Source organism: Symsagittifera roscoffensis, chromosome 8 (assembly GCF_963678635.1).
Source record: "Symsagittifera roscoffensis chromosome 8, txSymRosc1.1, whole genome shotgun sequence".
Taxonomy (NCBI): Eukaryota; Metazoa; Xenacoelomorpha; order Acoela; family Convolutidae; genus Symsagittifera; species Symsagittifera roscoffensis.
The window spans coordinates 28,412,840-28,428,291 of NC_087069.1; positions in this window are offsets into that span (position 1 = coordinate 28,412,840).

Sequence of the window (15,452 nt, forward strand, 5' to 3'; positions counted from 1 at the left end):
GTTATGGGGCGATATCAGGGCACTCTCAGGAGTTGTGAATCTTGTGTCCAAATATGACTGGCGAAATATTTGTTGTTTTTGAGTAATGACGTTTTTTTAAGAGTAACGAACGTAACGATCTTATGTTTTGTTAATCGACTTGGGATACACGACTAAAAAACAAGTTTTTTATTCGTAAATAACTTTGTTTACAAGACTCATCTCGAGGAAACTGTTTGAATTACTGCTACATAATTGGGGCTTGTTTGCATTTCAAATATCCGTCCTATTTGAAATTTTTTAATGTTAGCTGTAATTTCACGATTTCGATTTCTTTTTCAACCTTTCGCTTTCCATTTCTTTTTTTTTCGTTGGGTTTAATGGGTTTCGGACTAAAATTTATCAGCTTAGTGACCTCATAATACGTCGTTTGATGACTCGAAAAGTTTTCGCGTGCAAGTGTGTGGGCTTCGAGGGGAAGGGGACTGAAAAACTTTCCTCTTAGGTTATACCTTTTCTTTGGTTTTTTTCTACTGCTCGGTGAGTTTTTTCCAAGTGTAGTTTTTTTGTTCTGGTATCTTTAAGTTTGATGATTTTAGAGAATACTCTTATATGGGTCTTAGTGATATTTTTTTGTCTTGAAAAAGTGTGATAATTTACTGACGCTCAAGTTTGATTTTTCGCGGTTTGACTTTTGATTTCTTTTGATGTTCGTTTCGTTTTTTGTCTTAAAACGAAAGTAAACTCCTCTATCCAAAAGCAAAATGACTAGATCTCAAAAAACTAGATTGACTTCTTATTTTGAAAATAGAATTTATTTATCAGATTTCCCAGAGGAAAATTTTTTTCACCAATTTATGCAGTAATTTCCAGCAAAATGGGCAATTTTTATCAAAAAAAGCACTAGACATAAATTGATTGTGAATTTCAAAGAGCTTGAAAGCCATCTTTTTCTTTTGAAATTAGAAGACATTTTCTAAAACAAGTAAGTTTTGCTTTGTCTCCTCGAGTTTCATTATTCCAACTGTCAATTGTCCGTGTTTTTTTTCAAAACTAGCTTTAATAGTTTTGATAGATCTAGTTTTGTGTGACGTTTTTTTTCTTGCAGTTTTAGAGGTTTTTTTTTCATCACGAGTGACTCGAAGCTCAGCTTCGCTTCTGTGTTTTAAATCACGAATCGATCAACGAATTGAAAACATTTATATAGGTCGATTTTTTTTTCAGGAAATTTTTAAAATTCAGGTTGACTTTTCTTTTGTTTTCAAGTTCAGTTCAAATTCACTGAGAAAAAATGAGAACAAATTGCGCTTTGCAAAAATGAAAATGGTGCGAACTAACGAATTTCGATTTGAAATTTTAAACTTATCAGCGGAGATTTAATTGCCTGCTGACCTTGTGTTTTTGTTTGGCGAATATTATGGCGAAAGTGCTAACTTGAAAAGATTCTTCAGTCGTAATTTGATATTTTTTTATCCCAATTCGAAGGTTTAGTTTTCAACTGTTTGTTAGCTCTGCTGAATACTTTATATGTATTGTTTTTAAGTTGATGGGCTTCCCAGCGGGATATAAAAAACACTGACGATTTTCTTTTTTTTTTTTGGGTAAGTATTTTCGTTCATAGTGTAAAATTTCTCGATTTCAAAGCGCTTCAATGTGATGGGTTAGATATCAGTCAGCCGGAAAAAAATGATGTCTGCGCTATAAATTTTTCAAAGCTTGAAAATAAAACAATATTAATTTGTGTTCTACAAGTATACTTCATTGTTCTTTTTAGTTAAGATTTTTTAAATATCTGGTATACGTCTTACAGCTGCGAGATCAAGTGATTTTTAACGGTGAACTAGACTTTACCATAAACAATTTTTTTTATAAAGCTGTAAGAGATTAAACAGTACAGTTTTACAGGTGAACCTTAGCAACTTCGAGATTTCTTGAGATTTGGCCTAGAGGTAACGAGGTTGCCTTTACTTTAAGGTCTAGGTTTCGAGTCTCGGCCAGACCAAGTTTTTTGATATGCAAAAAATTCAAACTTTGTCCAGGAAAATTGTCTGCTCATGTTTTTTGTCCTAATTTTTGAACGAGTTTTAGATAACAAGATAAAAGGGTTAATTGAAACAAAGTTGAATAAAAACTAACATGGATTTAGAAAACATCATTCAAATGTGGCAAACCCTATTTTGTACTGCGATGTATTCAAAAAATTAGAAAAAGGAGAATTACATTCCATGCTGTTTTTAGATATTGCAAAAGCTTTCGACTCTATTAGCGATAACATCATTTTATACAAGCTTGCCAAAATAGGCTTCAACAATGAGTTTCTTCAATTTATTGCATCTTATCTCACAAGCAGAAAACAAATAGTTTTTCTTGATAACACATTGTCTTTTTACAATTCTGACAAAATTTTTTTTTTGAAATTGGTTTGACCTTTCTTCGATTAAAACAGATTAAAACAATGTAATAACCTGGGAAGCAGAAAACAAAATTGACTTCCTTTTTGACAAATTTGAACTAGATAAATTTTAAAAATCAAACAAGCGGTACCTTTTAAACGATCTTTTATCTATTGATGGAAAACAAATAGTTTTAAAAGACACGGTGAAAGACCTTGGCGTTTGGTGCAATTTCAAATTGTCATTGGTATACTACATCTTCGAAAGGCTTAAAAAGAAAAGCGCTATTTAATTACTCTTTTCGGCTTTCGCTTTGTAAAAGTTGCATACTATGAATAAATTTTCATTCATCTCCAGTTTGTTTTGAGACTAAAAACCAATAAATGCAAATAGGAAAATTTCAACGACGAGGCTTCAAATTGTGTTCCAAAAAACATGAATTGAATGATGAGGACCATGATTTTTCCTTGAAGAAAAGCAAATTGTTACCAAAATCACTGATGTTAATTGAAAACTAATTTAAATTTGCCGAATAAAACTCTTAATAATGCCGATAATTTATCATGATATTTGCACAATCGACAAGGGCCCTGATTCAAATCAAACGGGAAACAAGACGTTTTTGAGAAGGCCAAAGATAACACGGAGGGAACGTTTTGAATTAAATTTTTACCCTGTCGCAGAAATGTCAAGCACCTTCGCGAGATCGAACAATTTGCCTGGCTATGAGCTTTTTCAAGAACCTGTAAACTTTACAAAGAATTTGAACCTGTTATTGGTTGACAAACTACAAACATTTAAATACTCGATTTATCGAGAGTCATGGTTTTCGAGATTATTTCACTAACTTTGTTATCAATGATTAAGAGCAACTAATCCACGACTTGCCGGCGTAATTAATTCTTTTTATTTCTATGATTTTTTTGATTATTTCTTTATTTTGCTTAGCTGCCACATTTTTGAGCTTTCTTGTGTTGTGGACCGACAAGTTCCATCGTGGATCGAATGTAGTAGATTTTCTCATGTGTTTATACGCTTGCGATAAGCAAGCGTTATCAAGTCGAAGTATACATTTTTTTTCGGGCTAATAACTAAATTAATTGAATCAGTTAGGAAGGCTGTTGTGATGGCAGCAGAACAGAATGTGTGGCAAAAGAGATTTCGTGAGATTGTTTGCATTTCAAATGGCCGTTTCATTCGAGTTTTAACTGTTGGTTGCATATCAACTCTCACCTTTAGTTTCCCTTTTTTTCTGTTTAGTCCTTTTCCTACAGAGGTTTTTTTTGCTTAAATGATTTCGGCTGATGTTCTATCTGTTTTTTATTTTCTTTTGTGCTCCTGGAGGCTTTTTCTACTTCTCAAATAGTTTTAAAAATTTTTTTTTATCGTGTACCCAAGTATCCTCATATTGAAAACTGGCACTTGTGTTTCTCATTATCTTTTCTCAAAATCAACCGCATTCGAGACAAACGAAAAAAATGAGTTTTTAAATTTGCTGTTTGATTTTTTTATTCAAGCTTTTGTCCTAGTTTTTGGACTAGCTGCTGGCTTTTTGGCTTTTTTCGTGGCGAAGCTCTGTTTTGCCACTGTACCAAACCTTATAACTTTGTCTGAGTATTTTTTTATTGTTTTTTTTTAATTTTTTTTTCGCTGAAAAGCTTTATTGGGCCTAAATAGTAATGACGTATGTTTTATGGGCTTAGTTATCTCAAATTGTGCCACTATAAGAACAAGAAATGGTTGAGTTTTTAACCGAAAAAGTTCAGGTTTTTTCCGTTGCAAAGTTTTAAAACTTAATTGCTCAAAAATTTTTTCCGCTTCAAATTTCATGTGCCTTTTCTTTTTTTCGGCTCAATTGGAGTCTACCTACCCACGTGTTGACTGTTTTGAAATTAATAAAAAAATATTTAAGATTTTGTAATGTGCGTCTCAATTTCTCTTCTTTAGCTTGCAATGTTTGCTTGGCCCCAATGTTTGCTTGTAATTATTGTAATTTTTTTTCATTTCCGATGGTCGTCTAAAAATTGTCCTCAAGTTTCCTAAGATACGACAAATAAATAGCTGATTCACTGAAATTATTTGTCAAAATTACTTAATTAAAATAACCAAAAATAAGCAATTCTTTGAATTTTTTTAGTGATTATTTTGCAGTGGTTACTCAAGTCGAAACATTCTATACTACTTGCACACCACCCAGGAATTCTTATCTGTTTTAACTTTCCATACAGCTTAATAAAACAATAATTCCAATAAGCCGAGGTGCAAGTGTAAATATTTTTTTTCCGCTTACGACCATCTGTAAGGTTTTAAAGTATTTTTTTATAAATTTATTCCCTTGTCCAATTTTTCCGTTTTCGTATCAGTTTTGCAAAATCTGAATTTTTCTATTATAAGATTTCATTAAGAAATAAAGTTAAATTAGTTTATTTTTCTCCTTTTAGGTATGTAATTGTTCCGAATTTTCTAACGAATGTAACGGAATATTTGTGCTCTGGTCGGTTTTCTTCTTCAGACAAATTTCGATTTTTAACAGTCTTTTTTGACTGATTTTTTTTATCATTCAAAAAATATTGTTGTCTTGAGCTTAAATATGAAACGATAAATCACTTGTGAACCTTTTTTCTAAGGTTAAGTGGGTTTAAAGATTGCCATTTTGCCTAATTGGGGAGAACTAACGAGCGATATATTTTGAGCGTTTAACGTTTAAGAGGAGATTTAATCCGTCTTAGAAATCGTTAACAATTGGTTTAAGGAAGGTTTGTCACTTTGCACTTAATACGGCCAGTAGGGGGCTGACTTTCACAAAAAAATCTCAAATTTAAGTTTTTTTTTATTGTTCCGACTTTAGATACGAAAGTAACGGAATATTTGTGCTCGGGGTGGTTTTTTTTTCTTCAGACAAACTTCGACTTTTTAACTAGTCATTTTTGTAGTAATAACATGAAAAAACTAACTGTAATGAAATAAAATGAACTTTTTTTAGATTTAATTTTTTTTTTGTAAAAATCATCCCCTCACACGCCATATAATGAACAAATTGATAGATATCGTTCCTAGTAACAAATCAGTTATGGCAAATAAGCTTCCTTCAACTAATTGGTAACGATTTCTAAGATGAAATCTTTGGTTAAATCTCGGATTAAATCTTCGCTTACGCGTTAAAAGCGCGAAGTATATCGCGGGTTAATTTTCCCAAATTGGCCAAAATGGCAGTTTTAAACCCCCATAGCTTTATAAAAATTAATTAGAGGTGAAAAACTTTTTTAAATTAGAGCTCAGAACAACAATATTTTTTGATTGATGTAAAAAAAAATCACCCCGATAAAAGAAAAAACCAACCCGAGCACAATTATTCCGTTACTTTCGTTATGAAAGTCGGAACAAAAGTTGTCCAAAAATCAATATAAATTGCAGTCCGCATTCATTATACTATAAAGGCATTGGCCAATGTAAATGTGAGTTTATTTACCACATGGGGTTGCCAAAAAGATCAAAAGTTAATTCACTGTGAGTCATTTGCTAGGTTGCCGCCAAATTGATTCATCATCATTTTGTTTTTCATTTTCAGGTATTTCGGTACATAAAAGTCACCAAAAAATCTCCAGATAAAATTAAATTTTCTTCAAAAAGGTCATTAAGAGATTTTGCTTTCATCTCTTCTTTTCATTCAAACATGAACACTACGTCGAAACTTTTTCTAATAGTCTCGTTTTATGCTAGCATAGGCGTTTGTTCTGCGTTCATTTTTTGTGATTACGGCTTCTCCCTTGTTGGAAACATAACAGACAAATGTTTTCATGCTGTAAAAAAGGATGCGAAGACTGGTGAGGAATTCACAGATGTGATGAAAGCCATTAATTATTGCAATACATTGTGAGTATCCAAATAAGTTTCATTTCTGGCTTCAATGTTGGATAGCACCAATTCTCAGATTGCTTAAAAAATTATTGAATCTCTAGTACAGTGCTGATTTAAATTATCCGGAAAAAACGAACAAAACTTAAATTTTCCAACGCGTTTTTCTCAAACTGGGTTAAGATTAGACAAAAAAAGAAGAGAACAAAAATTGCTCAGAATTTCACCAGAATTAATATGGTGCCATTTTTTCTCCGAAATTTTCAACAAAAATTTCACCCCAAAAATTGGTCATTTTGGCTTTTTTCAATTAATCACGAACTACGCTGAAACTATATTTGATATCATTGATTTAAATAAGGAAAAGTAGAGGACCTAGAACTGAACCCTGCGGTGTTCCGGTTTTTATAGGTAACCTATCCGATGTATAATCATTGATATGAACACATTGATGTTTTTCCGAGAGATAACTTTGAAACCAATGATAGCAATTTCCACGTATTCCATATTTTTCCATTTTTGACAAAAGGATTTTATGATCAAGTGTATCAAAAGCTTTTTTCAGATCAATAAAAAGACTACAATTAATGATTTTATCATTGCCTAGCCGAATGCGTTCAGTCAATTCTGCTAAGGCATCTATTGTCGCATTTTTTTCACGGAAACCAAACTGACGATCGTACAATATGTCAAACTTTTCTAGATAATTATATATACGAGAGTGCATAAGTTTTTCAAAAACCTTGCTGATACTCTTTAATAGTGCAATCGGACGATAGTTATTCATATCTGATCTGCTTTCGGCTTTATGAAGCGGTAAGATTTTTGCCAGTTTAAGATTTTTTGGAAATATGCCCGAATTGAAAGACAAATTACATAAGTATGTAAGATATGGAGCTATGACATAGCAACTTCTAATCAGAAGCAAGTTACTGATCTCATCTATTCCACAAGTTTGTTTGGGTTTTAAATAGTTCATTCGATCGACCAGACACTTGATGTATTGAGAAAAAGATCACTTTTCGTCTTTTTTTGTACTTGTTTGCATGGATCCTGAAATAAAGACAACTTTTTATTTGATTGTTTGAACCTTTCAACGATATTAGGTTCTTTTCCACTCATGTCATCTTAACCAAATTAACATTTGATGGTCGTAATATTTAAGGTTTAAAGCATGATATTAAATTGAACAGTGTAAAAACAAATGTCTTTTTTCCACACTTCACTTTTTTAATTGTCTCTTTGTAGTAGTTAGAACATAGTGAAAAGATGCCCGATTGAAAAAAGCCCGGCGCGAGGGCACGAAGTGCGCGATAGCGGCTCTTTTGCCCGAGGCCATCTTCAACTATGTTCTAAGTGTTGAAGAGAATGTTTTTTGCTATTTTGCCCGAGGCCATCTTCAACTATTTTCTAACTATTGAAGAGTATGTTTTTTGTTCTTTCTGTTTGTTTTTGCTCTTTCAACTGTTATAATTGGGCTTCTTTCAAAAAAAGAGCCCGGAAAATTGTGAAAAGTTCGCAAAACTATGCAAATGATTTTTTTTTCATTCGTGCGTTCCAATATTTCATTTTTCATTCATGCCTTGTCGTGAAAGAACAAGTGTGAAGGAGAAAAAACATATTCTTCTCAAATTTTTCATATCAATCGCGTTTTTCACTTTCCACCCACCTGTGAAATTTTCTTTTTCTTATTATAGTTATACGTTTTATTATGGCTAAAAGATTTTATGATCTAAATTGTGAAAGTGTGAACAAGGAGTTAGTTCCCTTACACTATTTTGTTTGCATTTCAAGTTGCATCGCTTACTGCCATCTCTAAAATAGTTTTTCAAATATGGAAAAGGAAGTAGAATATGGAGTAGAAAATGGAAAAGAGCCATTTTTTTAACTCCGTCTTCCTTACAACTGGCTGATCATGCAAACTTTTTTAACATTAAGACGATGTTAAATTAGATTTTTTTTCAATTCAAATTAAATATCTTGGAGTTAAAATATGTCTATCCTTTTGTACTTTAAATGGCGTGTGGGTGGATTTTTTTAACAAAAATTATCAAATTTTAGAAAAAAAAAACGTTTCTAATAGTTTCATTTCCTTGAATTTCTTAATGCTATTACTGCTATTATCTTAATAGGCAGTCAGAACGTTCATAATTTGCCCTGATACGAGCAGTTATTATCACATTTAAATTTTTCTTGTTATTACTACTCCATAGACGTTAAAAGACAGATAGTAAGAATGCTCAAATCATCGCGCTGATGCAAGCAGTCTTGTTAAAATGTGCGCGTAAAATATATAATGTACAAAAGTGTGCTTTTGCGCGGTGAAAAATGCAACGTTCTGATTTTATGAGCTTCATATTTTCTTATTTATATAATGATTAGCTTTCCAATGGCACAGCTGGTTTATGGTATTTATTACTTCCACAAAAGAACAGTTGAAAAGGAAAATTGATTTATCGGATTCATGATTAGTCAAGATTTCAAACACCAGCTTTATTGAGTCGGCGAATTTTTCGCCTATTGTGGCAAAATATTCATTAAAACGATTAAATATTGATATGATATCTGATGTATACTCACCATTAACCGATAGATTTGTAATACGGGATCTCTTTGTTGATTTACCTGTTACTTCATTAAGTACTTTAAATATTTGTCTCGAGTCTCCAATACAATTTTTAAATCTGCTATAGTAATACTCTTTTTTGGTTACCCTTATTAGTTTTTCAACTTTATGACGCTCTTGAATAAATGCTTCTTTTTTCGTGGTATTCAATTTGTCATAATTCCATACTTTATATAGTCGATTCCTTTTTGAAATCAAAATTTTGACCTTTTTATTAAACCATGGCGCGTTTGACTTAGTTTTTAATGTTTTATTTCGTATAGGAGCAAATAACTCTACCGATTCAAATAGGCATTTATAAAGTTCTTCATAAGCATCATCAATGTTAACAATATTTACAAGATTGGTTGTCTCCAGTTTTTGCTTCAGGACTTGGTTAAAATCGGAAAGTGTTTTCTCTTTCATAAGAAACGACATATCGCGGTATGAATTAAATATATCAAAAAGCCTTTCATTGAAATCTGTTTGTAAACTTACGGGATAGTGATCAGAAAAACATTCATTATCAAGCACTTTAATGATTGGGTTCTCAATTTTTCGGGTTATGAAATGATCTAAACAAGATTCAGTCGATTCACATAACCTTGTTGTACTTTTAGCTAAGAACTCAAAGCCATTAGCTGTTATTGATTTTAAATATGATTGCTGGAGGTTATTTAATCTGAGAGTGTTAATATTAAAATCACCTGCTAATACAAAATGTATATTCTTTTGAGCAAGTATTTCTAATTCTTTATCCAGTTCTTCGATAAACTTATTTTTATCATAACGAGGTGGTATGTAGGATACAATTAGTATAATTTTATTGCCTCCATTTTCGGCCAGTATTGCCACAGACTCAGGTAAGCTACATTCAAACCTATCAATTAGATTAGCTTTTTCATCGAGTTGAATCATGGTCCCGCCGCCTCGTGTGTTTCTACTATTAGATATTACGGTTTCGAAGCCTTTGATTTTATACATATTATTATTATTATCGTTTTCATTTAACCACATTTCAGTTAGGAAAAGAATATTAATAGGAGACTCGAGACTACTTAGAAGTGCATCTAAATCATCCTGGTGTTTTTTAATAGATCGAACATTAGATAATAGAAAATTAACATTAATACTAGCACCACTGAATTCATATTTTCTGTTTTCAAGGATCGCTTTGTCCATTTGAATTCCCGAAAACACAGTTAAAGCACTTTTAACACGTTATCTATGCTGTAATCCAGAATGTCGCCGCCCTCCCAAAGTCGATTGATCTTATAGATTCTTTGATCTTCCTTCCAGATAAAATATATAGTCCCTTCTCGTGTCCACGTTGATTGAACCCTTTCGTCTGTTTTCATAATACGTAAAAAATTAACCCGCGCTGTGCTTAAATCTTCGAATATCTTTACATCACCAAATCCATTAATTTGAGATAAAGTTCAATTTTTGCGAAAAAGGTCAATCTCTTTGATTCGCCGCGAAAATCTGACAATCACAGGCTTGTCTCTGCCGGATCTGGTTGGGAGCCTGTGTGCAATGGAAATATCGGTATGGGTTATCTTTGCGTCAATTGCGTCTCCAAAACTTGTTACTTTATTGATTGTTGTTTCCACTTGTTCTCGTTTTCCATCATTACTCAAGGTTTCTGACAGGCCTATGATCTTCACGTTACCTCTACGATTGTAGCTTTCTAATAGTTCCGCTTCTGATAGGGTTCTCAAAGCTTCTCTCTTTTCCAGCTTGGAAATCTCTTAACTAATTGGGATATTGAAAACACGCTTAATTGTCATATGGTTAAACTTGTAAGACAACTAGTTGATGCTTATATGAGGCGTGAGTAAATAAAAACAAATCTGCTAGTATCAGGGCAAAAGCTTGATTGTTTCGACTACCTTTTCTATGGAGTAGTAATGAAATAAAGTAAACTTTTTTAGATTTGATTTTTTTTGGTGAAAATCATCCCTTCACACGCCATATAATGTACAAAGTGATAGATATCGTTCCTAGTAACAAATCAGTTATGGCAAATAAGCTTCCTTCAACTAATTGGTAACGATTTCTAAGATTAAATCTTCGATTAAATCTCGGATTAAATCTTGGCTTACGCGTCATTAGCGCGAAATATATCGCAGGTTAATTTTCCAATTTGGCCGGCACCTTTCCAGTTTCCCCCTTTCAAAATACCGAGTTTTATGTTTGTTTCACGTGTTTTTACGGCTAAACGCGTGATGTTACGCTGCAAAGTATGAAGAACAAATCTGTTCACAGTTGTCGATTCGTTCACCCCACCAAATTTAATTGCATTATGACAACGCTAAATAGACTTTTCAAAATTGAATTTGAAAGGGTGGGGGAACTGGAAAAGAGCCAATTGGCCAAAATGGCAATTTTTAAACCCCCATAGCTTTTCAAAAATTAATCACAGGTGAAATATATTTTCAAATTAGAGCTCAGAACAACAATACCTTTTGATTGATGTAAAAAAAATCACCCCAAAAAAAAGAAGAAAACCACCCCGAGCACAAATATTCCGTTACTTTCATTATGAAAGTCGGAACAAAATTTGTCCAATAATCAATGTAAGTTGCAGTCCGCATTCATTATACTATGAAGGCATTGGCCAATGTAAATGTGAGTTTATTTACCACATGGGGTTGCCAAAAAGATCTAAAGTTAATTCACTGTGAGTCACTTGCTAGGTTGCCGCCAAATTGATTCATCATAATTTTTTTTCCATTTTCAGTTAATTTGGTACATAGAAGACACCAAAAATTCTCCAGATAAAAATTAAATTTTCTTCAAAAAGGCCAGCAGAAGATTCTGCTTTCATCTCTTCTTTTCATTCATTATTTTGTTCGCATTTCAAGTTGCATTGCTTACTGCCATCATTTTTTTCCGTCTTGCTTACAAATGTGTTCACTGTTAACAACTGGCTCATCATGCAAACATTTCTTACATTGTGACGATGTTAAATTGGATTTTTTTTCAATTCAAATTAAATATGTTGGAGTTAAGAAAATTGAGCAAACTTTTTGATAATAGTTAATTTAATCACTAATTAAATAACTTTTTACAGTTATGAAATACTTTCTGAAATTGAAATTCAAAGTGGAGGTTAAGTGGAAAACAACTCATTTTTTTAAATTAACATCAAAATAATTGCATAGTCTTTTTAGGTGTACTTCAACGATTTCTGACGACCTAAAAACAGAAATTCGCCAAGAAAAAGAAAAAATTAGTTCGTTTTCTTCTCGGGAGATAAAAATTTAGCAAAACGAATTTTTTAAAAATCAATGCTTTGAAAATAAAATCGCGGCAATAATTTTTAAAAAAATTTCTTTTCGTTTTTTTTGTAGTTAGACTATTTTCAATTGCTCAAGCTGTTAAGAAAAAAACACCTATCACTAAAATATTTGACATTATTTTAGGAAAACGGCGAATTAAGCCCTGCATCAAAAAAAATTATTTCGCTATTAAACACAGTAACTCATATGAAATCAAACGAAAAGATAATGTTCGGTCAGACACTTTGACACTCAGCTTAATCCTATGGAGATTAAGGGCAACTATTGAAGAAGCCAAAACACTTGATAGTTATTATGGAAAAAGTTTTTTTTACTGAACGATTCCTTTGTGATTTGATGAAAAACAAAAAAACGGCCGCAAAGTTCTAAATCTATAAAGTCTGTGTTAGCAGTTATTGGTGAGAATAGGGCGCTGACTTAAATCATCAAGACAAAACGAGTAAAACTTGAGACTTAAAGTGCGTTGTTCCTACATTATGTTGCTTTCAGACCAAAAAAAACGATGAGAAGTCTCGCTCAGAGTTTTAGCAGAAATTATAATGGTGCAATTTTTTTGCAAATTTCGGACCTAAATTTTTATCGCAAAAATGTACCTTTTTATTCAATCAAAATTTTTACCGAAAATAGAGGATAACTTGCTGACAAAACTATGCCAAAAAGCTGCAGACAAAAATAAATCAAAAAATTTGCGCCGAAACTAGAGGAAAAAACAACAGCACAAAAATAAGGAAGAGTTTTAAAACTTAAATAGTTGATGTTTTTTATTTAGAAATGAACTTTTTTCTATCAAACTCAATAACTTATAAGGCTAAATAACTTATAACCTAAATAAGGCTTTTTGACTTACGTTTCTGAATGTTTTTTTTTCAGAATATACTTTTGCGATTGTTGACAAATTTAAATACTTTTGATCCTTTTTTATATTCCAACAAAGTTTGAGGAGAAAATAGTCTTGGAACTTATCTGAAATAATTTACTTGTTGTACTTCAGAAACATTTTTTAGGAACATTTTGCGCCAATTTTTGAAGGTTATACGCTTCTTGGTTTGGCTTTGTAGGAAGCTCATTGTGGTCTTGTTTTGTCAACAATTGAACAAATAGTTTCTGCGTAACTTTCTAAGGAAAACAATTAATAGTTATCATGGAAAGTGTTTTTTTCCTGGACCATTCCTTTGGACATTTGATAAAAATCAAGAAAACTCCCACAAAGTTTTTAGTCTATAAAGTCTGCGTTGGCAGTAATTGATGAGAATAGGGCACTGATATAAATCATCAGGACAAAACGAGTAAAACTTGAGATTCAAAATGCGTTGTTCCTAAATTGTGTTACTTTCAGACCAAAAAGAAGGATGAGAAGTCTCGCTCAGAGTTTTAGCAAAAATAACAATGGTGCACTTTCTTTTGCCAATTTTGAATCTAAAATTTTATCACAAAAGTTCAATCAAAATTGTTGCCAAAAATAGAGGATAACTTGCTGACAAAACTATGCCACAAAATTGCAGACAAAGCTAAATCAAAATATTTACGCCAAAACGAGAAGAAAAAACAACAGCACAAAAAAAGAAGAGTTCTAAAATTTAAATAGTTGATGCATTTTTATTTAGGAATGAACTTTTTTCTATCAAACCCAAAAACAAGGCTTTTTGGCTTACGTTTTTGAATGTTTATTTTCGGAATCTACTTGATCGATTTTTGACAAAACTAGATCACAGTGATCCTTTTATATATCCCAACAAAGTTTAAGGAGACTAAAGTTTTCGAATTAATCTGAAATAGTTTAGTTTTTGTTTGAAAAACAAAATTAACATTTTTCTCAAATTGTTTTTTTTTTACTTAAAGTACGTTGTTATTTGTTGTACTTCAAAAACATTTTTTTATGAACTTTTTGCGCCAATTTTTGAAGGCTATATGATTCTTTGTTTGGCTTTATAGGAGGCTTATTGTGTTCGTGTTTTTTCAGCAATCGAACAAATAGTTTCTGCGTTACTTTCTGAGGAAAAAAAACTAAATTAATTTTTTCTAAAGGTTTTGGCACGAATTTCCCAACTCAAATTGCACCAGAAGCCTGCTAAAATTCAAAATAAACTTTTCTTAATGAATTTTTTCTCTAAAAGCAACACAGCTTGAGATAATGGATTTAGAAAATCAAGTTTTGTTCGTTTTGTCAGAATGATTCTTATCAGCACTGTATTTTCATCACAAAAATTAACAACTTAGGCAAAATAGACTAAAAAATAACTTGGCTCCTTTTTGATTCGTCTTTTATTAATCGTCCCAAGGCTAACCCTGTCAAGCTGAATTTCTGTTTTTGAAACTAAAAGACGCGCGTTCACGTAGTTTTTAGCAGTTTTTATACTGTAAGGCTACTTTAATTGTTTTTTTCATCGCTTGTAACGACACGCAACAAAATTTTGAAAATAAAAAAAGAAACTTTGAAATTTTGTAAAAATTAAATTTAGTTCAAACAAGGATGTGAGATAATTGTTTTAAAGAGGTCCAATCAATGTAACAATACTTGGGCAGAATAGATGTCACATCGATGAAACATCGACTTCACGTCAATGTTTTTAAAAAATTAAGGGTAAAAGAATGTTCATAGTTAAAACAGAATACGTCTATATATTCGTGCTGGTATATCCCTGAAACATGTCAAAACAATGCAATTACAAAAATTGAACAAACAGTTTATGCGTGATTTTTAAGGAACAAAAAACCAATATGATCTTTTTTAAGATTTGCACGAATTTCCCAAATGAATTTGCACCATAAGTCTGCTAAAGTTCAAAGCAAAAAAATTTTAATTGATTTTTTCTCTTAAAGCAACACAATGTGAAAAAATGGATTCAGAATATCAAATTTTGTTAGTTTTGTTAGGATAATTTACATCAGCACTGTATTTTCATCACAAAAGTTATCACTTCAGAGAAAATATTCTTGAAAAACATGGCTGTTTTTTTTCTCACTTTTTATTAATCGTCCAAAGGCTAACCCTGTAAAGCTGAGTTTCTGTTTTTGTAAAAAAAAAAAACGCGCATTCACGTGGTTTCTAGTAGTTTCTATACTGTGAGGCTATTTTAATTGTTTTTTTTTCATTGTTTGTAACGACACGTAAAAAAACGTTGAAAACAACTAGAAATTTTGAAAAATGAAATTTAATTCAAACAGGGATGTGAAATAAATGTTTCAACAATATCGCATCAATGCATCAAAACATGAATAAAATAGATGTCACATCCATGAATTGCCGATGTCTCATGAATGTTTTTTAATAATTAAGGGTAAAAGAATGAACATAGTTAAAACAGAGTAAATCTA